The 23,117-nt window shown below is 46.6% G+C and overlaps 1 long non-coding RNA gene across 1 annotated transcript; it reads left to right on the top strand.

Moving 5' to 3' along the window:
• The first annotated feature begins 724 nt into the window (after nucleotides 1-724).
• On the top strand, nucleotides 725-1,119 carry LOC127612150 (uncharacterized). The gene is made up of 2 exons (XR_007965608.1): nucleotides 725-823; nucleotides 1,011-1,119. It is a non-coding gene; the product is annotated as an uncharacterized LOC127612150 (long non-coding RNA).
• Nucleotides 1,120-23,117: the final 21,998 nt, after the last annotated feature.

The following is a 23,117-nucleotide window of genomic DNA, read 5'->3' as shown; positions in this document are numbered from 1 at the left end:
GGATTTCAGCTCTGCGTTGAACACCATCATCCCGGAACTCCTCACCCCTAAACTTCTCCACCTCAGTGTGTCCCCTACGATCTGCCAGTGGACCCTCAGCTTCCTGACGGGACGGACACAACACGTGAGACTGGGAGCAACAACATCATCAACAAGCACCACTAGCACTGGAGCCCCACAGGGATGTCCTCTCTCCACTGCTCTTCTCCCTCTATACAAACGATTGCACCTCAACAAGTCCAGCTGTCAAACTCATAAAGTTCGCAGACGACACCACTGTCATCGGTCTCATCAAAGACGGTAACGAGTCTGCGTACCGACAACAAGTGGAGCAGCTGGAGCGCTGGAGCAACCGACACAACCTTGGGCTGAACACGCTCAAGACTGTAGAGATGATCGTGGACCTCAGGAAACATCCTTCTCCACAGTTGCCCCTCGCACTATCCAACTGCCCTGTGTCAACCGTCGAGACCTTCAAGTTCCTGGGAATCACAGTCTCCCAGGACATGAAGTGGGAAGTCAACACCATCTCCATCCTGAAAAGGGCCCAGCAGAGGATGTACTTCCTGAGGCTGCTGAAGAAGCATGGCCTGCCACAGGAGGTGCTACGACAGTTCTACATGGCAGTCATCGAATCAATCCTGTGTTCTTCCATCACGGTTTGGGGTCGCCACAACTGGACCTGGACCCCCCGCACCCTGCCCAATACTCCCCTCAGGCCGGCGCTACAGATCCATGCGCACCTAATCGAGCAGACACTTAAACAGCTTCTTCCCTGTAGCCATTAACTCCCTAAACAGTCACTGTCGTAGTCACTCTTCTTGTACAACAAATACTGCTACCGGTCACTCTAAAATGGTTCAATGATTTTCTGCACCAACTGTACAAACTGTCATCGTATTGTACTCTACCACTGATCACTTTAGCTCTGCTTGATACTTTACACATTGTCTCACTGGGTGGTAACACCGCACTACGGTTCACTTACATTACGAAATGTCCTTCCACAGCTTTTTGTCATGTCTTTGTTTACGATGATACTAATGCAGCGTGTTATACCGGAGACAAATTCCTTGTGTGTCCTACATACTTGGCCAATAAAGATTATTCTGATTCTGATTCTGATGTCGTTACGAGGCCCATTAATGTGAACCACAGCAAACCCAGCTATGCATGCACTGCCGATCTTCGGCCGTAACCACAACCAAAACCCCATCAGCCGGTTCCAAAACAGTCCAAAGGATCCTCCTCACCTAGTTTCCAGCTTTCCACCAGTGGATTGGAACTGCAGGAGAAACAGGAGCAGGACTCGATCATGGCAGAGGTCATGAGTAGGAAGACCAAAGGCTTCAAACCCCCTCACTGGAGGATGAAAAACAGACCCGCTGCAGAGAAGTCACTCTGGCATGAATACAGAAGGCTCACTTTTCACCAAGAGCTACTCTGTCGGAAAATCCATAACCCAAAATCCAAGTCAGCAGTCTACCAGGTTATCATACCCCAAGAGTTACAGGAAGATGTCTTCAAGCTGCTCCATGGAAATCCTGTGGCAGGCCATTTGTAAGCAGAGAAGGTTCTGCAACGTACTCAGGTACTGTGCTTCTAGCTATTCATGTCTCAAGATATTCGTGAGTGGTGCAAGCAGTTTGTGCCATGTGATGCTTGACACAATCCTGCTCCACATCAGAGAGCACCCATTAAGGCAGTGACTGCAACCTCATCATTCCAGAAGATTTGCTGTTGTGGACCAAAATGTCTACAGCTCTGCCTGCAGCCCTGGGCTTAAGTTCCACTTCCTTCACACGCCCAGGCTGCCGTGAAGTTAAGCTTCCGTCTTGTTTCAAACTCTTTGTTCTGTCATGATTACCGGTATATGTTCCTGATGCCTGTTTTTAACCCCCCCTCCCCCCGTGCACTGTAACCTGTATTCTACAGTCAGTTGAATAGGACATTTCTCTGGTGAGAGGAGGAAGAATGTAAGCTTATGTGATATTATTAATTATCATTTTATGTTTGAGCATCATATTATTTCATGTTAAGCATTCCTAAATTATATTCTGTTGTTTAATGATTGTTTAGACGTGTTTTTATATTGATAGGTTCTGATGGGCTGTTAAAGTAAAAGAAGCAGGAAGTGATTTTTGTTACGAGAGTTGTGTTCTCGAACGTGCTGCGGTGCAGACACGCCCCCCCCCCAACCCCTTTTAATAAACTGTATTGAAGGATTCCATCTCTCCTTTTGTCATTCGTGAAGTGGAGCTATCCACTGAAGAACGACGACATACAGTGAGGAAGATTCATTGTTTAAAAAAAAAAGTCATAACAACATGAAGTTAGTGATTCTTTTATTTTGTGTGATTAAAAACCTGAATCTCAGTTTTGAGGCTGTTCTCTTTTTCAAGTAATAAATACAGTAATCCCTCATTTATTGCGAGACCAAATGGGGACCAAAACCACCCGCGATAAACGAAAATCCGCGAAGTAGCGTCCAATTAACATAAACAGGTAAAAAAAAATATATATATATATTTTTTAATATGTTTGAAAAAATCCGTTATGTACTGAACCCGCGATAAACGAACCGCGAAGTAGCGAGGGATCACTGTAGGGGTGAAAATGGGGTGTTTTGAAACGAGGGTTGACTGTATGTGGATATGGATAAATGAAGGTAACTCTTTCACAAACATCTTTCAATTGACGTTCACAATATTACGTTTCTGCATTTCAAGTTTAGGGTTGGACACAATGTTCTCCTCTGATTATTCATGTGTCTGAGCATTCACATGAACTTCCTGAGCATTGCTTGGCCCATGGTTAGCAACATGAGACATACACACAGCAGCCCCTACCTGTCCAAAAGCTGAGATTATAACACGTTACATGATGCAGGTATGGTACCAAAAAAAAGTCAAACCAGCAATACAGTGATCCCTCGCTATTTTGCGGTTCGTTTATCGTGGATTCAGTGCATCGCGGATGTTTTCAAACATACAGTATTCATAAAAATAAATAAAAAATCATATACATGCAGTACAGTATTGTATATGTTGCTCTATGTGACTCGCTATTGTTTTACAGCTTCTCACGAACTGTTTGCGGACTTAAAAATAAATATAAATCGTGAATATGTTAATTGGGCGCTACTTCGCGGACATGAATAAAATTAGCCCTACTTTGTTAGACTGAGTAAAGCCAGAGGCGGTCCTTGCTAGATTTCCGCCCCGAGGATAATTTAAAACTCAACATTATAACATCACTCAACATCACTCACTCAACTCAACATCATAACATCACTATCATAACCTTTTGCGTGAGCTTTCGCCAACACCATTTGGCCACCCGTCAATCAATTGGAATCCAGAGCCACGTGAAGTAAACAAATTTATAGTTTAATTTTATAAAATTTTTCATACAACCTAATCAGTTACATGTGGGTATATGACTCTATGTTATGAAATACAATTAGTTAGAAGCAGTTTGTGTTGTGTGGCCTGGCATTAGTCGATCTCTCGCCCCCACACCCCCCTTACCAACCTTGACAGTCGCAATTTGATCAGCTGCCCCTTCCCACCTTGCCTCCTCGGGCACACATAAACCTATTTGACTCTCAGCAGCAAATTGGCGTGACAATGAGGACGCCCCAGCGTCCACTCCATTAATTCGACATGGAAATGAGTCGTAGTCTCTAAAGTAGAAATGTCAGCTTTGGTTTGACTTTAGTTTAACTTGACATGGAAATGAGCGGTTATCTCTCCAAGAAATATAAAACGGCCGAGCTTTGGTCTGAGTTTTTTGTTTGTTTGTTTGGCTTTGTTTTTTTGATGGCCCTCCTGCATCCTCACGTAGATTGCACCTGTTGCGGTCGCCTGCATTGCCCATCACAAAAATCGTATTTTCATCAGTATAACATGCCTCTCATTGAGGCCCAAATGTCATGATTCGGTTTAGGGACCAACAGGTGGCACTGTAGGGCTCCCCCGACAGCTGCACACCTGTTGGTCATTTGGTAATTAGTTGTATAAAAGGACTCCTGCCCGAACACTCGGGGTCAGGTCATTGTTGCTTCTCACTACTGTCATGTGTGTTGCTGTTAGCTAGTGATGGGTCCAGCGACACCGATGCGTTGACACATGCGCCGGGCTCACAGAGCAAACCACGTGTCGATTCATGTGCTGCTTCATTACGTCACGTGATTGACACGTGAACTGCACCGGCACAGTTCAGACTGCATCGGCTGCGTTGACACAGTCCAGGCTTCTAATTGACACATCGGCTGCGTTGACACAGTGCAGGCTGCTAATTGACACGTGAACTGCACCGGTGCAGTTTAGACTGTATCGGCTGCTTGGCACAGTCCAGGCTGCACCACTTAGTCCAGGGGGTGTCGACTCAGTGCAGAGGGCGTTGACGCAGCAAAAGCCCGCCGCACAGTGTTTATAAGGAAGTGCGTCTGGCGACACAATGCCACCTGCCGAAACAAGCCAGACCTCACACACGCTCGCTTGTCGAAGTTCGTGTCACTGCAGACTTCGTGTTCGTGCTTTGCCTTCCTTGCCAATTATGGAGCAGAGACGCAAATCATCCACTGTGTGGGACCATTTTGAAGTCCTGGAGAATAAGGTATTATTTATTTATTTATTTATTCAAATCACCTTCTGTCGCCGAGAGCCTCTCGGCGAGAGGCACTCGCCGAGTGCCTCTCAGATTATTGACGTGTGCTGTACCATTCTAATTCAAATACATTTCAAGGTAACTGTTAGTTACTTCTTATTCACATTTCATTACAGGTGAAATGTCTAATTTGCCGGGTCGAATTGTCATACACCAATAGAAGCACCTCCACCATGCTGAGGCATTATCGGGCTAAGCATGAGAATGAAGTTCGCGATACACCCAGTATTATGCCAGGTATACAAACGTTCACTCATCTTTTCACGGTTGTTATGTTGATGATTACTGATTGGCAATCAGTAATTATTATTGGTTGACTCTCCACTCCATGTTTGACAATCAAGCTTCCAGGAAGCGGCTGCTCGATCAGGCACTGCTGAACTCCATTATCAAGGACTGCCAGCTCCTCAGCATTGTGGAGAGTGAACGGTTCAAGGAGCTGATTCAGCTCCTTCAACCCTCATATGTTTTGCTGTATTTATAAGGAGGAACGGGGAAAAGTGTAAATGGAAGTACAGCAAGATGTGGCAGTGAGTATAACGACTGACATCTGGACCTCTGTGAACATGGAAGCCTACTTGGCACTCACCTGTCACTACATTAATGCAAATGTGCAGTTGTGTTCATCAGTGTTGGGAGTACAATATTTTCCACAAAATCACACTGCTGACAATTTGGCCCAGGTCAAAAGGGGCATAATGGAGGACTGGGTCATAACCAACAAAGTAAAGTGTCTTGTGACTGATGCAGCACCGAACATGACCGCATCCACGAGACACCTCCAAATACCCCACTCAATTTTCATTGCACATAGTCTTAATTCATTAGTTAGAAAATCGTGCGATCAGGTCCCTACACTTACAGACATTAGGAACAAAGCTCGGCACATTGTTACATATTTCCGTTCAAGCACTACAGCCAAGGAGAAGCTTGCTCAGGTGCAGCAACAGATGGGACGTCCAACCCTGAAACTTGTCAATGAGGTGCCAACACGCTGGACAGTACCTATGAAATGCTGTCAAGGCTGCATGGTGAGAGGGAACCAGTGTGGGTATCTCTGGCCTCCCTAAAGACAGATTTGGCTCCACTGACAGCTGATGAGTTCACCATCATAAGAGAAGCACTACTTGTGCTTTCTCCATTCCATCAAGCTACAGTGGAGTTGTCTGAAGAGAGGAAAGTTTCAGGTTCAAAGGTCATCCCGATGATGAAAATGCTTTATCATGCACTTGAGCGCCACACTTCAACCCTGCACACACAGCCAGTCATATAACTCCACGAACACCTCAAGTGTCGAGTCACAGATACTGCTTCCAGTTTGGAGTCTATGAGTGTGTTAACCTTAGCAACACTTCTAGACCCCAGATTCAAATCACTTGGATTCCGCAGTTCCTCCAGGTGCACGGAGGCCATATCCAGACTGCGGGCTGAGTGCATTCGTGTCATCGGGTGCACAATCGAGGCCAAGCCTGGACCATCATCGCAGCCCTCTGCAACTACATCAGGCATGTTACTCATCATTATTAGTTTATTGTAAACTGTTCTAAATGCCAATTTGGTTTTGTTTTTTAGGTGGCCTGTGGAGTCATCTGGATGATGTGGGGAGACTGGGAAGAGGTGGTGCAACAGCAAATGCAATATCTGGGATCCAGCGGTACCTGGCACAGGGGAATATTGCGCGTGTCCGGGACCCGCTGTTGTACTGGAAGGACCAACACACTTCTTTCCCAAACCTCTCGCACCTCGCAAAGGAGTTCCTTTGTACGCCAGCCTCATCCGTCCCTTGTGAGCGTGTGTTCTCCACAGCAGGGGAAATTGCTTGTAAAAGACACAACAGGCTGAAGTTTAAAACATTGGAAAACATTTTCAAAATAGGAAAGAGAGATTATGAAAAATGATCAATTAATATATAAGAAGGGATAGGACAATAGTTTTTTTACTTCTTTCTTCTCCTTTGAACACATATTTGTGATAATGACTTTGATTTTCTTTTCCTTTTTTATATCTTACCTTCACTTTTTGCCAATTTCTTATCGAATTGTATATTTTATATGTTCAATATACAAAAAAAATGATCAGTCAGTTCAGTCTGTTAAGTGGGTTGGCTGCAGGGATCTTGAAGGTCCAGCAGGTGGCAGTGGTCAGCGACACAGCATCAGCACAGTATCAACACAGTGTGTCAGTGTGTCGACACGCCTCATGAGGCCTCATGGACCCATCACTTGTCCACTGGCTAACAGTGTTAGCTCTTGTTTTCTGCCATGTTTAGTTAATTGTTATGTTTTAGATTTAGTCATGGTTTTGTTTGATACTTTGGACTTGGTCTGTTTTGGATTTAGTTTTCTTTGTTTTAAATACAGTTCTTCAAATACACCCCACTCCTCCCTCTTGCCTGCTTTTTGGGGTCCACCACCACCTTGTTACGTGACAGAATGACCCGACCACCTGGACCCCGCAGGTACTACGGATTGGTCCCTGTTCCACCATGTGCCTGGCGGAGCACGTCTGCGGCCGACACCACTTTCCCCTTTCAGGCAGCGCTGGTGATGCGGCTGTCCTGTTTCGTCTCGTCAAGCCGCGTCGACGGTGGGCCGAGCCCTGTCCGCGTCTACGTTGAGCCGAGGCTTGTCACGTGTCTGTTCGAGTTGAGTCCCATTCACGTCGACGACGATCCGTGCCACGTCCACGCCCACGTCAGGCCGAGCCCCTGTTCACGCCCGGCTGTTCCTTGTGCCCCGTTACGTTGAGCTCCGTCCACGTCAGGCCACGCCCAGCCAAAAAGATTGCTGTCGTTTTTGTTCCTGTTCCCTGGCGAGGTGAAGGTCACCTTGCTTATCCATCCATCCATCCATCCATCCATCATCTACCGCTTATCCGGGGCCGGGTCGCGGGGGCAACAGCTTTAGCAGGGAAGCCCAGACTTCCCTTTCCCTAGCTACTTCTTCCAGCTCTCCCCGGGGGATCCCGAGGCGTTCCCAGGCCAGCTGGGTGACGTAGTCTCTCCAGCGTGTCCTGGGTCTTCCTCGGGGTCTCCTCCCGGTGGGACATGCCCGGAACACCTCACCAGGGAGGCGCTCAGGAGGCATCCGAATCAGATGCCCAAGCCACCTCATCTGGCTCCTCTCGATGTGGAGGAGAAGCGGCTCGACTCTGAGCCCCTCCCGGATGACCGAGCTCCTCACCTTATCTCTAAGGGAGAGCCCGGACACCCTGCGGAGAAAACTCATTTCGGCCGCTTGTATCCGGGATCTCGTTCTTTCGGTCACGACCCATAGCTCGTGGCCATAGATGAGGGTTGGGACGTAGATCGACCGGTAAATTGAGAGCTTCGCCCTTTGGCTCAGCTCCTTCTTCACCACGACAGACCGATACAACGTCCGCATCACAGCAGACGCTGCACCGATCCGCCTGTCGATCTCTCGCTCCCTCCTGCCCTCACTCGTGAACAAGACCCCAAGATACTTGAACTCCTCCACTTGGGGTAAGATCTCCTCCCCGACCCGGAGGGGGCACTCCACCCTTTTCCGACTGAGGACCATGGTTTCAGATTTGGAGGTGCTGATTTTCATCCCAACCGCTTCACACTCGGCTGCGAAACGCTCCAGTGAGAGTTGTAGAGCCCCGTTTGAAGGAGCCAACAGCACCACATCATCTGCAAAAAGCAGGGATGTAATACTGAGGCCCCCAAAACGGACTCCCTCAACGCTTCGGCTGCGCCTAGAAATTCTGTCCATAAAGGTTATGAACAGAATCGGCGACAAAGGGCAGCCTTGGCGGAGTCCTACCCCCACTGGAAACGATTCCGACTTACTGCCGGCAATGCGAACCAAACTCTGACATCGGTGGTATAGTGACCGAACAGCCCGTATCAGGGGGTTCGGTACCCCATACCCACGAAGCACCCCCCACAGAACTCCCCGAGGGACACGGTCAAATGCCTTCTCCAAGTCCACAAAACACATGTAGACTGGTTGGGCGAATTCCCACATACCCTCAAGGACCCTGCTAAGGGTGTAGAGCTGGTCCACTGTTCCACGGCCGGGACGAAAACCACACTGCTCCTCTTCAATCTGAGGCTCGACTTCCTGACGGACCCTCCTCTCCAGCACCCCTGAATAGACCTTACCAGGGAGGCTGAGGAGTGTGATCCCTCTGTAGTTGGAACACACCCTCCGGTCCCCCTTTTTAAAAAGAGGGACTACCACCCCGGTCTGCCAATCCAGAGGTACTCTCCCTGTTGACCACGCGATGTTGCAGAGGCGTGTCAACCAGGACAGCCCCACAACATCCAGAGCCTTGAGGAACTCTGGGCGGATCTCATCCACCCCTGGGGCCTTGCCACCGAGGAGCTTTTTAACCACATCGGTGACTTCAACCACAGAGATAGGAGAGCCCACCTCAGAGTCCTCGGGCTCTGCTTCCTCCAAGGAAGGCGTGTTGGTGGAGTTGAGGAGGTCTTCGAAGTACTCTGCCCACCGGTTCACAACGTCCCGAGTCGAAGTCAGCAGCACCCCATCCCCACTGTACACAGTGTTAGTGGTGCACTGCTTCCCCCTCCTGAGACGTCGGATGGTGGACCAGAATTTCCTCGAAGCCGTCCGGAAGTCGGCTTCCATGGCCTCACCGAACTCTTCCCACGCTCGGGTTTTTGCCTCGGCGACCACCGAAGCCGCGGTCCGCTTGGCCAGTCGATACCCGTCAGCTGCCTCCGGGGTCCCACAGGCCATAAAGGCTCGATAGGACTCCTCTGATCGGGGGGGCCGTTCCTCCCAATCACGCCCCTCCAGGTCTCACTGTCATTGCCCACGTGAGCATTGAAGTCCCCCAGCAGAACAAGGGAGTCCCCAGCAGGAGTACTCTCCAGCACACCCTCCAGGGACTCCAAAAAGGGTGGGTATGCTGAGCTGCTGTTTGGTGCATATGCACAAACAACAGTCAGGACCCGTCCACCCACCCGAAGGCGGAGGGAGGCAACCCTCTCGTCTACCGGTGTGAACCCCAATGTACAGGCACTGAGCCGTGGGGCAATGAGTATGCCCACACCTGCTCTGCGCCTCTCACCGTGAGCAACTCCAGAGTGGAAGAGAGTCCAACCCCTCTCGAGAGAACTGGTACCAGAACCCAAGCTGTGTGTGGAGGCCAGTCCGACTATATCCAGTCGGAAATTCTCTGCCTCACACACCAGCTCGGGCTCCTTCCCTGCCAGAGAGGTGACATTCCATGTCCCAAGAGCTAGCTTCTGCAGCCGAGGATCGGACCGCCAGGGTCCCCGTCTTTGGCTGCCGCCCAGCTCACATAGCACCCGACCCCTTTGGCCCCTCTCATGGGTGGTGAGCCCATGGGAAGGGGGACCCACGTTGCCTATTCGGGCTGTGCCCGGCCGGGCCCCATGGGTGTAGGCCCGGCCACCAGGCGCTTGCCAACGAGCCCCACCTCCAGGCCTGGCTCCAGAGTGGGGCCCCGGTGACCCGCATCCGGGCAAGGGAAACCTTGGTCCATATATTGTAGTCATCATCAGGGTCTATGAGCCATGCTTTGTCTGGCCCCTCACCTAGAACCTGTTTGCCATGGGTGACCCTGCCAGGGGCATAAAGCCCCAGACAACTTAGCTCCTAGGATCATTGGGACACGCAAACCCCTCCACCACGGTAAGGTGACGGCTCACGGAGGGGCTTGCTTACCTTGCTTATCGTTCCTGCATTTCGGCGAGGCGAAGGTTGCCGTCGCGTTTGTTCCTGTTTTGCGGTGAGGCAAGGACTGCCGTCGCTTTTAGTTCCTGTTCCCCGGCGAGGCAAGCTTTTGGACAACTTTGGGACGTCTGGGATCCGTCCCTTGAGGGAGGGGTACTGTCATGATTCGGTTTAGGGACCAACAGGTGGCACTGTAGGGCTCCCCCGGCAGCTGCACACCTGTTGGTCATTTGGTAATTAGTTGTATAAAAGGACTCCTGCCCGAATACTCGGTGTCGGGTCATTGTTGCTTCTCGCTACCGTCATGTGTGTTGCTGTTTGTTCTTGTTTTCTGTCATGTTTAGTTCACTGTTATGTTTTACATTTAGTCATGGTTTTTGTTTGATACTTTGGACTTTGTGTGTTTTGGATTTAGTTTTCTTTGTTTTAAATACAATTCTTCAAATACACCCCGCTCCTCCCTCCTGCCTGCTTTTTGGGGTCCAACAGCACCTTGTTACGTGACACCAAATGGATTTGTGCATAAATCAATGTAAGTCAAAAGGACATTTGTAATAATCATCATTATTAATGCATTTTGACTTCAATATTTGCTCCCTTATAATACCAAAACTATGATCAAGTGCAGAGTGACATGAGTGATCCTTTATATTATGATCACAATATGTGCGTATAAAAAGTGGTTGAAAAGGGAAACTAAATGTTGTATAATGAGTCAAAATGTGTAGAAACCTTCACTTGTGAGATCATAAACCTCAGGAAGGATTATAAATAAATAGGATAGTTTTCTAAAATGTATATTGATACTTTTTAAATGATGCGAAACATTAATATTCAAGATCTTTGGAACGGATAGCATGTCCGCCTCACAGTGCAGAGGTGCAGGGTTCGATTCCAGCTTTAGTCTTCCTGTGTAGAGTTTGCATGTTCTCCCCGTGCCTGTGTTGGTTTTTTCCAGGTACTCCAGTTTCCTCCCACATTCCATAAACATCGACAATTCATCGATGGAACGGGCAAAGAATGGGAATCTGGCGGGCCGAGAGAACCATTTCAAAACGGTACGCGGGTGCTACGATAGTTAGCAGGCTGCAAAAGTGTGTCGCATGCCCCTGCCTCAGCCTGTTGCTCATCATGGCATGCGTGTGTAAGTGTGTGCGTGTGTGCGCGCGTGCAAGGCAACGGATCAATTGCGGGAGGTTTGTTGATCTTTGGTCAAAAAGGTTTGGGCACCCCTAAGGTGTGAGTGTGAATGGTTGTTCGTCTGTGTGCCCTGCGATTCGCTGGCAACCAGTTGAGGGGGTTCTCCGCCTGGTGCCCGAAGACAGCATGGGATAGGCTTCAGCACACCCGCGAGCCTCGTGAGGATAGGCGGATTAGAAAATCAATGGATGGATTGACTTTTGGTCTGTTAATGTATGTCAACAATTTTAAAATGTCAGATTATTGTAACAGTTTTAAAAAAGCAGGACAAGGTGGCCTAAATTTAACGAGGCTACTCACTTTTTGTAAACATGGAACAGAAATACACGGGTGCAAAGGGATCTGACTCTGTTTGATTGAGCCATCAAAAGTGTGCTCATTTGCATCTTGTGCACTGGTGATGAAAGCAGCTCAGGCTGCCACAACTCATGTGAATTGCATGACGCATGACCAGGGTGTAGTCAGAGGTTTTTCAGTGGGGTGGGCAGGGTGACAGAACCCCTCAGGGAGGGTTGCCAGGGATAACCAAACATGAGTGCATGTATGCGTGCCTCATTGTTTATCATACCATCCACAGTCAGGTTTTCATGAAATAAAATGTACACCTTTCCAGAACGATTCCCATCCGACTCATAAACAGGAACAAGTCGAAGAAAAAAGCAACATTCTGCTGGTCTTAATTTACGTGATAATGCCATTGTCTTTATCGATCGGCAAATTGGTGCCGTTGTTAAATCCAGCTTTTTTCACCTTAGACAGCTGGCCAAAATAAAACCTCTACTCTCACATGAACACTTTCAGACAATAATTCATGCATTTGTGACATCCCGGCTCGATTACTGCAATGCCCTTTACTTTGGAGTCAGCCAGTCCTCCATTAAGCGCCTTCAGCTGGTCCAGAATGCCGCTGCTCGCCTCTTGACTGGTACTCGTAAGAGGGAGCACATAACTCCTACTCTGGCATCCCTTCACTGGCTCCCCATTCCTTTTAGAGTTATTTTCAAGATCCTCCTCTTTGTTTTCAAATCTCTGAATAAACTCGCGCCACCTTACCTCTCTGAGCTCATCCACCCCTACACACCTGCCCGGCGCCTCGGGTCTGTGGACCAGACTTTGTTAGAAGTACCAAGAACTAAACTGAGGCTCAGAGTGGATCTAGCCTTTTCTGTTGCTGGTCCCTCTCTCTGGAATGACCTCCCACTGAACATTCGGCAAGCCTCCTCGGTGCCCATCTTCAAAGCCCTCCTCAAAACTCACTTGTATTATTTGGCATTCGACTCAGCATGACTTAGATTTGTTCTTGATTTTACTGTTTGGTGCTTTCTACCGCCTTTATTACCGATTTGTCTTACTGTTTATTGTGCATGTTAAATTGCTCCATGTACAGCACTTTGTATGCAGTGATGGTTGTTTGAAAGTGCTCTATAAATACTGTTGACTTGACTTAACTTGACTTTACTGTGGCTTTGCTTCTGTGTCCTATCTCATAGTCTACTTCTCAGCCCCGTCACCACGTCAGACCATAAGGGGCCAGTCGGACCACCAAAATGCTTGTGCCCCCATTTGAGGAATGGATTTCTAAAAATAAACTTTAAAAAATGATGATGATTATTATTATTTCAATCATCGTAGCTATTTATGTATTGTGAAATACTAATGTTGAGTTACATATCATCATATCTGTCTTCATCATGATGAGCAGACCTCGATGAAGCAGCTATGACCTGTACACGCATACCAATACACGAATGGACAAGCACACGCGCATACACGTCGCAGTCACCCCTTCCTTCCCCCCCACCCCGCCTTCCCATTCATCCTCCCCCTTTTACATGTTATGTCTTCTGACTTGTTGTAACTGTCATATGCGTATTCAGAAGAGGATAGTTTGAGCGTGTTTTTTTTCCCTCTCCCTACCCCTCGTTTTTCCTTTCTGAATTCTGATTGTAATTTCCCCATTGTGGGACAAATAAAGGATATCTTAATCTTAATCCATCCATCTATTTTCTGATCCACTTTATCCTCACAAGGGTCGCAGGGGGTGCTGGAGCCTATCCGAGCTATCTTCAGGCAGTAGGCGGGGGACACCCTGTACCGGTTGCCAGCCAATCACACGGCACAAATAGACAAACAACCATTCACACTCTAAATCAAAACTTGGGAAAATTTAGAGTGTTCAATCAGTGTGCAATGCATGTTAATGGAATGCAGGAGGAAACCGGAGTACCCGGAGAAAACTTTCTGTGTTTCTGTTTCTGTGAGTTTTTTGCCAGTCATGGTTTTGTTTGATACTTAGGACTGTTTGTTTTGGATTTAGTTTTCTCTGTATCAATACACTTCTTCAAGTACACCCTACTCCTCCCTTCTGCCTGCTTTTTGGGGTCCACCACCACCACCACGCAACGTGACAGAATGACCCGACCACCTGGACCCCGCAGCTACTAAGGACTGGACTCTATTCCACCATGTGCCTGGCGGAGCGTGTCTGCGGCCGGCACCCCTTTCCCTTTCAGGCAGCGCTGGTGATGCGGCTGTCCTGTTTTCGTCTCGTCAAGCCGCATCTCCAGTGGACCGAGCCCCGTCCTCGTCCACCTGTCTGTTTGAGCTGAGTCAAATTCACGTCGCCGGCGAGCCCCGCCACGTCCACCCCCACATCAGGCCGAGCCCCTGTTCACGTCTGGCTGTTCCATGTCCCCCGTTATGTCGAGCTCCGTCCACGTCAGGCCACGCCAAGCCAAAGGATTGCCGTCACTTTAGTTCCTGTTCCCTGGCGAGGTGAAGGTCACCGTCGCTTTTGTTCCTGTTCTCCGGCGAGGCAAGGGTTGCCGTTGCTTATTGTTCCTGTACTTCGGCGAGGCGAAGGTCGCCGTTGCTTTTGTTCCTGTTCTCCGGCGAGGCAAGCTTTTGGACAATTTTGGGACGTCTGGGATCCGTCCCTTGAGGGAGGGGTACTGTCATGATTCGATTTAAGGACAAACAGGTGGCATTGTAGGGCTCCCCTGGCAGCTGCACAACTGTTGATCATAGGTAATTAGGGCCTTAAAAGGACTCCCAGCCCGAACACTCGTGTTGGGTCATTGTTGCTTCTTGCTACTGTCATGTGTGTTGCTGTTTGCTCTTGTTACTGTCATGTTTGTTTGTTTGCTGTTTAGTTGCTGCAATCAGGTTTGATTCAGCCATGTTTTGGTTGTTGTTATGTTTTATCTTCAGTCATGATTTTTGTTTGCTACTTTGGACTTTGTTTGCTTAGGATTTAGTTTTCTGTGTTTTATAAATACACTTCTTCAAATGCACCCTGCTCCTCCCTCCTGCCTGCTTTTTCGGGCCCACCACCACCTCGCAACATGACACCCAGGACAGGCCAAGGATCTTTTGAAGGCAGCGAATTTGGAAGGCTTCCAAGGTAGTAATGGATATAGATACGGCGATATGGAGTCCATGACTCTGACCCGTAGAGCAAAGTGGATAGACATACTTCCCTCCTGCCTGCTTTTTGGGGCCCACCACCACCTCGCAACATGACACCCAGGACAGGCCAAGGATCTTTTGCAGGCAGCGAATTTGGAAGGCTTCCAAGGTAGTAATGGATATAGATACGGCGATATGGAGTCCATGACTCTGACCCGTAGAGCAAAGTGGATAGACATACTGCATTGTACACAGCAATCTTGGTACAGGTCTTCAGGTTTCGGTTTTCACAGACCCTGCTGCGTAGGCGACCAAAGGATGATGATGCTTTATTAATACGGGTGTGGACTTCAGTGTCAAGGGAACAGTTTGAAGATAAAGTGGACCCAAGGTAGGTGAAATGGTCCACTACGTTTAGTGGAGTGCCACTCAGTGTCGGGTCATTGTTGCTTCTTGCTACTGTCATGTTTGTTTGTTTGCAGTTTGCTCTTGCTACTGTCATGTTGATTGTTTGCTTGCTGTTCCTTTGCTGCTGTGAATTTTGCCAGTCATGGTTTTGTTTGATACTTAGGACTACATTTGTTTTGGATTTAGTTTTCTCTGTATCAATACACTTCTTCAAGTACACCCTGCTCCTCCCTCCTGCCTGCTTTTTGGGGTCCACCACCACCACGCAACGTGGCACAATCGCAGGGCACACAGAGATGAACAACCATCCGCACTCACATTCACACTCAGGGATAATTCAGAGTGTTCAATCAGCCTGCCATGCATGTTTTTAGAATGTGAGAGGAAACCAGAGTGTCCGGAGAAAAGCCACGCAGAGAGCATGCAAACTCCACACAGGTAGGCCGGAGCTGGAATTGAACCTCGCACCTTTGCATTGTGAGATCGATGTGTTAGCCACCGGACCACCAGGCCACCCTAGTTTCATGACTTACAAAATGTTTTTTTTTTTCATATGAACGTATCTGCAATTGACATTGTTATACTGCATTACATGTTCATACTGCATTTTACGTCGTAGTTGGCAGCCATTTTATTGGAGATGGTTCCAACGAAATATAACATGGCATACAGATTCATTATGTCCCTCAAGGTATGTTTTAACAAGGTTCGACTGTGTGTGTGTGTGTGTGTGCGTGTGTGTGTGTGTGTGTGTGTGTATATTTATAGAGAGAGAGAGAGAGAGAGAGAGATTCCGATCGATAGATAGATAGATATTATATATGTTAGGTATTATGTAATAATATTAAAATGGAAAACAAGGAAAAACATTCGTTTTTTGTTTTTCTCTTGCATCTACCAGGCAGGTTACACATAGAGCATATGTGACAATAAAAGCGGACTTGACTTGATAAATTAATCAAAGCACATGCTTCAGCCACTGTTTTTCATTCCCTTGGAAATTGGACCTCAAAAGGAGGACACTTCCGACTACCCAACAGTCACCAATGCCACCAACCATGCGTCTCAGTAATAGTAATAACACAGAATGTTAAATTCATTCTGCAATTAGAGAGGAGCATTATATATTTGTAAAAGCAGATTTTTTTTATTCAACTCTTGTATTGGATCTCATTCAATGGTGCGGGTTGTTCTAACGGTGTGATATTTGGTGAGTGTACAGTGGATGGTAAGATTTATTAATGAAGCTGGCTCAACTAATATGCATTCACTTTTGCATGTTATGAGCGAAAGAACATCCTGGGCGCACTGATGTAAAATACAAAGCATTAAACAGTATTGAGCATCATAACCACACATTATTTTGCACAATTTTTCATGATTTTTACTCTCACAAGAGCAGCTTTTGTTTGCTACATTACCCAATATAAGAACGGCTTTTTTTAAACCCTACAAAGGAACATTTCACCAGATGAGGCTTACCTTACAGATTGCATCCAGCTACTGTTTACAGTGTGTGGTTGATGTTTGCGGTCTCTCCTTCAAACAGTGAAAGCCAGAATACATAAGAGCAGACTTCCAATATGTGAAAAGAAAACATGGAATGGCCATATTGTGCAAACACAATATTGCCTGTAATTTTTAGCGCTTCCTGCTGTACCTTCAGAATGGGAAGTCCCATGTTCAATAAAGAGCTTTTTTCCCACCATATTGTGCTTCCCTAACAGTAACAACAATGGTTGCACAGAATGTCATGGCAGAAAAAAAGGTAAGAGTTAGACAAGGTAAAAAATATAGGTAATGTAAAAGTAAAAGCAAGGGTCAGTTGAAGAAAAAGAAAACGGCCAAGACGATAAATGCAAAGGTCAAAGTAGAAGTAAGGGAGAGGTAAAGAGAAAGAAAAAGGGAAGGCAAGCAATAGGTAAAGTAAGGCATTGGCAGGGTAAGTGCAGAGTAAACAGGAAAGGGAAAGCTAAAAGCAATGGTTAGATTATAGGAAAAGTGTGGGAAAGGAAAATGAGAACTAAAGCATAAGGTGAGGAGGGGGAAAATAATGGAAAGGAAAGGAAAAAAGGGCAAAAGAAACAGAAAGTGTCAAAGCATAAGGAAAGGTAAATCATAAAAGTGGAATGGTAAACATCAAATCATCACTAATCAAGTCAGTACCGATGGACTCTCTCAGTCTATCACAAATGGATTCACGTTTCACTGTCAACTGACGGAAACACACGCCACCTGTTTCGTGTGTGACTACACACCGGGATTGCACCAGACAGCATTTACTGCAGATGGAAACACTTTCCGGTTCCTGTTCAGTGTATATGACATACGAATGTGGGGGAGTGTGCATGTGTCGTGTGGCAGAAAGGGGCTTTGTCAAGCTGTTTATTAGTCCGTGATGGTCGCATGACATGCACCAACTGGACAGAACTGGGTGACGGCTGCATGACGTGACCCCTGGACGAGAACGGGTGACAGCCGCATGATGTGCAGCAAGCGCCAGGGCGGGAAATGGGTGGCGGCCGCAGGATTTATGCTGCCTGAACTGAAATGGGTGGCGGCTGCAGGACGTGCGCTGCCTGGACGGGAGTGGGTGGCGGCTGCAGGTTGTGCGTCGCCGGGACAGGAACGGGCGGTAGCCGCAGACACGCAAGACCAGAACAGGGTGGCAATACGATTAGGCTTCTGGTCCTAGGGGGTCCTTTTTTTGGTTGAATCGTCATGTTACTGTCATGGGTTTTTGGTTGTAGATCTGTCACGTTGTTTGTGCGACTACCATGGGGTTTTGTTTTCTTGTTACTTTTCTTGTAATTTTAGATTTAGTTTTTCCATTCTTAGTTAGTTAGTTTTGGATTTAGTTTTTCCATTGTTTTGCTGATAGATTTTGTTCAGTCCATCCTTCTCCTGCCTGCCTTCTGTTTGGGTCCTCTACCATCACGCAACATGACACTGTTGACAGAGAAGTGGGTGCTCGTAAGTGGGTGTGAGTGAATGTGAATACGAAGTAAGCCAGCTTTTAAGCTTTCAATAAACTGGTCAGCAGTCCGGTCAATAATGCCAGGCTTGGCAGTGTATGTCATTAGCATCTCTCTCTCACACATCACTCACGCATGGCAACAAATCAAAGCAAATTGACTGTACTATTCGCATGGCTGTAGCGAGGTGCTGATTGCAATGTGGTTGTGGTAAGCTCGTCGGGAAGCCTCGAGAAGAGGATGCCTTATGCAAAGAGATGAAAAGCATGTCAAAAGACTGTGCAGCACGCAAAAATGTTTGGATTATAAAAATATTTTTTGTAATTAAAAGTTAAATTCTACACAAGAAAATGTCATATTAAACATGTAGAGAGAGTAGAAAAAGCACAATATGTAGGTGCACTCCATTTACCATGTCATACGCTTTGAAAAAAACACACTGTCGGAAACCTGGCAGAGCTAGACTAGACCCCATCATGGCACTAGAACCCTCTGAAATATACTTGGAAGTAGAGGTAAGATCTTAAGCCCGAGTAGAGGTAAGATCTTAAGCCCGAGCCTGAACCGACCGGCCTAAAATGTCAATCATTGCTTCGGGTCGGGTTGGGCCAGGCTTCTCTCTCGCTGACTTTTTAAAAATAAATATCACTGTGATGTTGCTACCCAAACATCACAGTGCACTGAGGCATTTCGAAGCCGTGAATAGTTTTGGCCACGAGAGACCGTGGTTCGCAAAAAAACTGAAATCACCTCATCACAACACATACTGTCCTACTCTTGCAATGACAATTCAAAGTACTCCTTCCCGTCTTCTTTGCCATTTTTGTCTCTCTGCTTCTCTATCTTCAAGTGTCGCGCTGGATTCTTCAGAACGTAGTGCTGGGTGGTTTGTGGCCCAATTTTCAAACCATCAAAATGACGGACTGTCACGGTTCTGTTTTCGGTCTGCCCAGCAGGTGGCATGAGCGGACTTCTGTGCACACCTGCTGCCAATCTATGATTAGTAGACTCTGTATTTAAGGACCCCTCTGCTGTGCACCTGTTGTCAGAGTATTGCCTTTGCCTTGCTGCTTCCTTGCTCATAGACTACTTTGCTATAGACCTCGTCGTGTTTTCGCTTTTGAACTCTCCGTACCCAGTATTTTGTAAGTATAGTTTTTATTTTGTGATTTGGCTTTCGCTTGCGTGTATTTGCTACATTGTTTTTGGTTTGCCTTCGCGGTTCTTATTTTCCTCCCTTGCCTTTTGTGCAAGCGCTTTTTCTTATTCGTTTTATTCCCTCTGGTCCTTGTTTTGACCAGCACTTTATATTACTTCTTTGGCAGTGCGATTTTTGTATATTAAACCCTTTTTGCTACGGAGACCTTGTCTGATGTCTACACTTTTGGGATCCCAACTTTATTCGGTTTGCCCGAAATGTGACACGGACGGCCTTAAATTTTTCCTGCCAACTCTTAAAAAAATCGGTCAATGTGAGAAAATTGTCAGCTAATGTACCCTCTGCAGAAACAGAGATATAAAAGATATAAATGTTTGGATAGTCTTGTTTAACTTAGATTTCGTGACGAAAGCCAGGCTTTAATTTGTTATCATAAATCACCCCTCCTCCTCCCAAGTCCTCACAAATAAAATATGAAATTTCGGGTTTGCTTCAGGCTGGGGCCTGCAAATCAAGTTAATTGGTTGGGCTGGGTCAGGCTTTAATACCCGCGGGCCGGGTCGGGTCCGGCTGCATTTTTTTACCTCTAATTGGAAGTCACAGATGCCAGTCGATAGACAGTAATCTCTCGTTTATCGCGGTTAATGGGGACCAAAACCACCCGCGATAAATAAAAATCTGCAAAGTAGCGACCTTTAACATATACATTAAAAAGAAATTGCTCCACGTGGGCCTTTGCGCTTGAGCAGATCGCACGAACACGCATGCATGCACACTAAGGGTGTGGAAAATAATCGATATTAATCGATACATCGATGCGCACGTGCGCGATGCGAGTGCATCGGCTCATTCACTGGGTATGACGCGATTGACGGGTGAAATTGAGATTCATCACGATGCATTGGTGGGTATCGGTAAAATCCGATTCAAGCACCGTTTTATTCATGTTAAACGTCACCTATCTGCCCTTTCCTACGTGTAATGAATGCACCATCATGACTTTGCGTTTTGTGTTGAATACGGACGGAAGCCGTGAGTGTACATACAGTCCAGTGCACTACTCACGAAACACTATGGAAGTTCGTGCAAGCAGCAGCGAGGAAACTACTTTATTTAATGCACTCGCAACATTCAGATATTATGTTTGGAAATACTACGGCTTCGAAAAGAAAGATGGAAAGCTTGATAAAACCTCGGTAATTTGCAAAGAATGTCGCACTACGAAGCCATACATCGGCAGCGCCACAAATATGCAGACCACTTAAAACGATGGAACCACATCACCGACAAGGTTCCCGCCCCCTCCCCATCCAGTTCATCGTTGAACACCGGAGAAACTTGGCAAACCAGGTCAGGATCAGAAAAAAAATCGCCTCTTATTTTGGGGGTCCCCTTGCAGCTCACTGTGACCGCGCAAGGAAAAACCATATATGGATGACTCGTTTGGACATTTCATTTTGAAGCTCAGTGAGAGTGGTCTGTGTACGCTACAATACACACAGCAGCTTTGAGGCTGTGACTGCCACATTGTTTCAATTGTATTTTTTTTCTGTCCTATGGAGATGGATATTTCATATAAGACGCTCAGTGAGTAGTCTGTTTGTGTTTACACTACAGCAACAGCTGTGAGTCTCAGGTACCAAATTGTTTACATTTTCTTTGCACAAAACCCAATTGTGAAAGGGCTTAAATAAGTTGTTTCACACGTTCTACTGTTTATAAGGAATAAAGTGGTCTACTTTTGCGATACCATACTGAATTCCATCTTTTTTTAACTTTTTTTCTTTGCGTATTTGCATCATGTTTAATTGCGCACACTATCACAACAAATTGCACTGTATCGTATCGGATCGCATTGATTTGAACTAAATGTGTATCGCATCGTATCACATCGTGAAGACGGTGAAACATATCGCATCGTGTCGCCAGAAAATTCCATGTATCGTTTAAGTATCGCATCGCTGGTAGTGCATCGAGATGTGTATCGAATCGTCCTCAGTGCTGAGATTCACATCCCTAATGCACACACACACAGGTTGGTGATGATCCCAGGCTTGCAGCAGCCTGTTTATGATTTGTCAATTAAGGATGATTAGACAATTAAGGATGGAAGAGACTTGCTTTTGTTCTTATAAGCCTCCTCTCTCTCTCTCTCTCTCTCTCTCTCTCTCTCTCTCTCTCTCTCTCTCTCTCTCGCTCTCTCTCTCTCTCAGCCACACACACATACATACTGTTAAGGAAATATTCCGCTAGAAGTAGTAGTAGAACATTGTTGAGGAATTTCATCTTGCTATGAGAACTATTGACACTAGTCTCTGTCCTGAACATCTGCTGAAGTACTTAAAACAAAGAATGTAGTGTGAAGTTTAGATCCTATTTTCACTTGGTTAATTAACAGCACCCCGAGGGTTTTCCTGCCTCCACCACCTCGTAAAAATCCCTGAATGCTGTCAAGTGCCTTCGAAGAGGAACCCTAATCTCAAGATTTGTGGACCAGCAGCAGTGGTCTATACTTTGTCATCATGTCAAGATTGAACTTTGCTTGACTTTCTTTGTCTCTGATTTTTACATAATGGAAGGACTGCCCGCCCCTAATTAACATAATTAACATACTATGCCTGTATATACATGTGATTGTAGTTGTTCGGGGCTTCCGAAAGAAATATGAAACTCTCAGAAGCCCAATACGATTTGTGTTGTGTTGTGATAAACGGCAAAAGTATGACGTGGTGTTGGGTCTTTATTCCGCCTTATAGAGGTATAAAAGGACTTGTGTCGAAGGAGAGCAAGAAACAAACGAAAAACTTTGTTTACCGTAATATTAAAGACATTAACATTTACTCTCTCACTGCATGGCTGACCACCCTGACACCCGGACATTGATTCTACTCCTGATGATTTGGTTTTCCGATATAACTCTGGTCTCACCAGCATCCTCAATACGCTCGCCCCTGTCAAGTCCCGCTCTGTCCTTTTTACTCGGTCTGCCCCTTGGTTCACCCCTCATCTACGTTCCTTGAAATCCCAAACTCGGCAGCTTGAGAGACTTTATAGGAAAACCGGCCTCACTGCTCACAAGGTCATCTTTGCAACTCAACTATCCCTCTACAAGGATTCCATGTCTCAAGCAAAATCACATTACTACTCTGGACTCATCTGCTCCAATGCTGGAAATACTAAGACTGTCTTTTCCCTTTGGAACAGAATCACTCAACCTCCTGACTTCCTACCACCTCACTCTTATTCTCATGACACCTGCAACGCACTTCTCCTCTTTTTCAACGAAAAAATCAACAGAATCCACCAGCATCTGGGCTCTTGTGTACCTTTCCCCTCCTCTGACCTTCTCACCCCTTGAAAACTGTTCTCTTCTTTTGAACTCCCCCATCTCTCATTAATTTCAGACCTCATCATTAAATCCAAGACTTCCTCCTGTCAGCTCGATCCCCTTCCCACAGTTCTGGTCAAATCCTGCCTACCCTCTCTGCTTCCCTTCATCTCAGCCATTATCCATTCCTCTCTGTCGACTAGAATTGTTCCTGTGCTCTTCAAAACTGCAGCTGTCACCCCAATCCTGAAAAAACCTGGTTCGGATCCCAATGACTT

This window comes from Hippocampus zosterae, chromosome 12 (genome assembly GCF_025434085.1).
Source record: "Hippocampus zosterae strain Florida chromosome 12, ASM2543408v3, whole genome shotgun sequence".
Classification (NCBI taxonomy): domain Eukaryota; kingdom Metazoa; phylum Chordata; class Actinopteri; order Syngnathiformes; family Syngnathidae; genus Hippocampus; species Hippocampus zosterae.
This window is presented reverse-complemented; position numbering and strand designations above follow the sequence as displayed.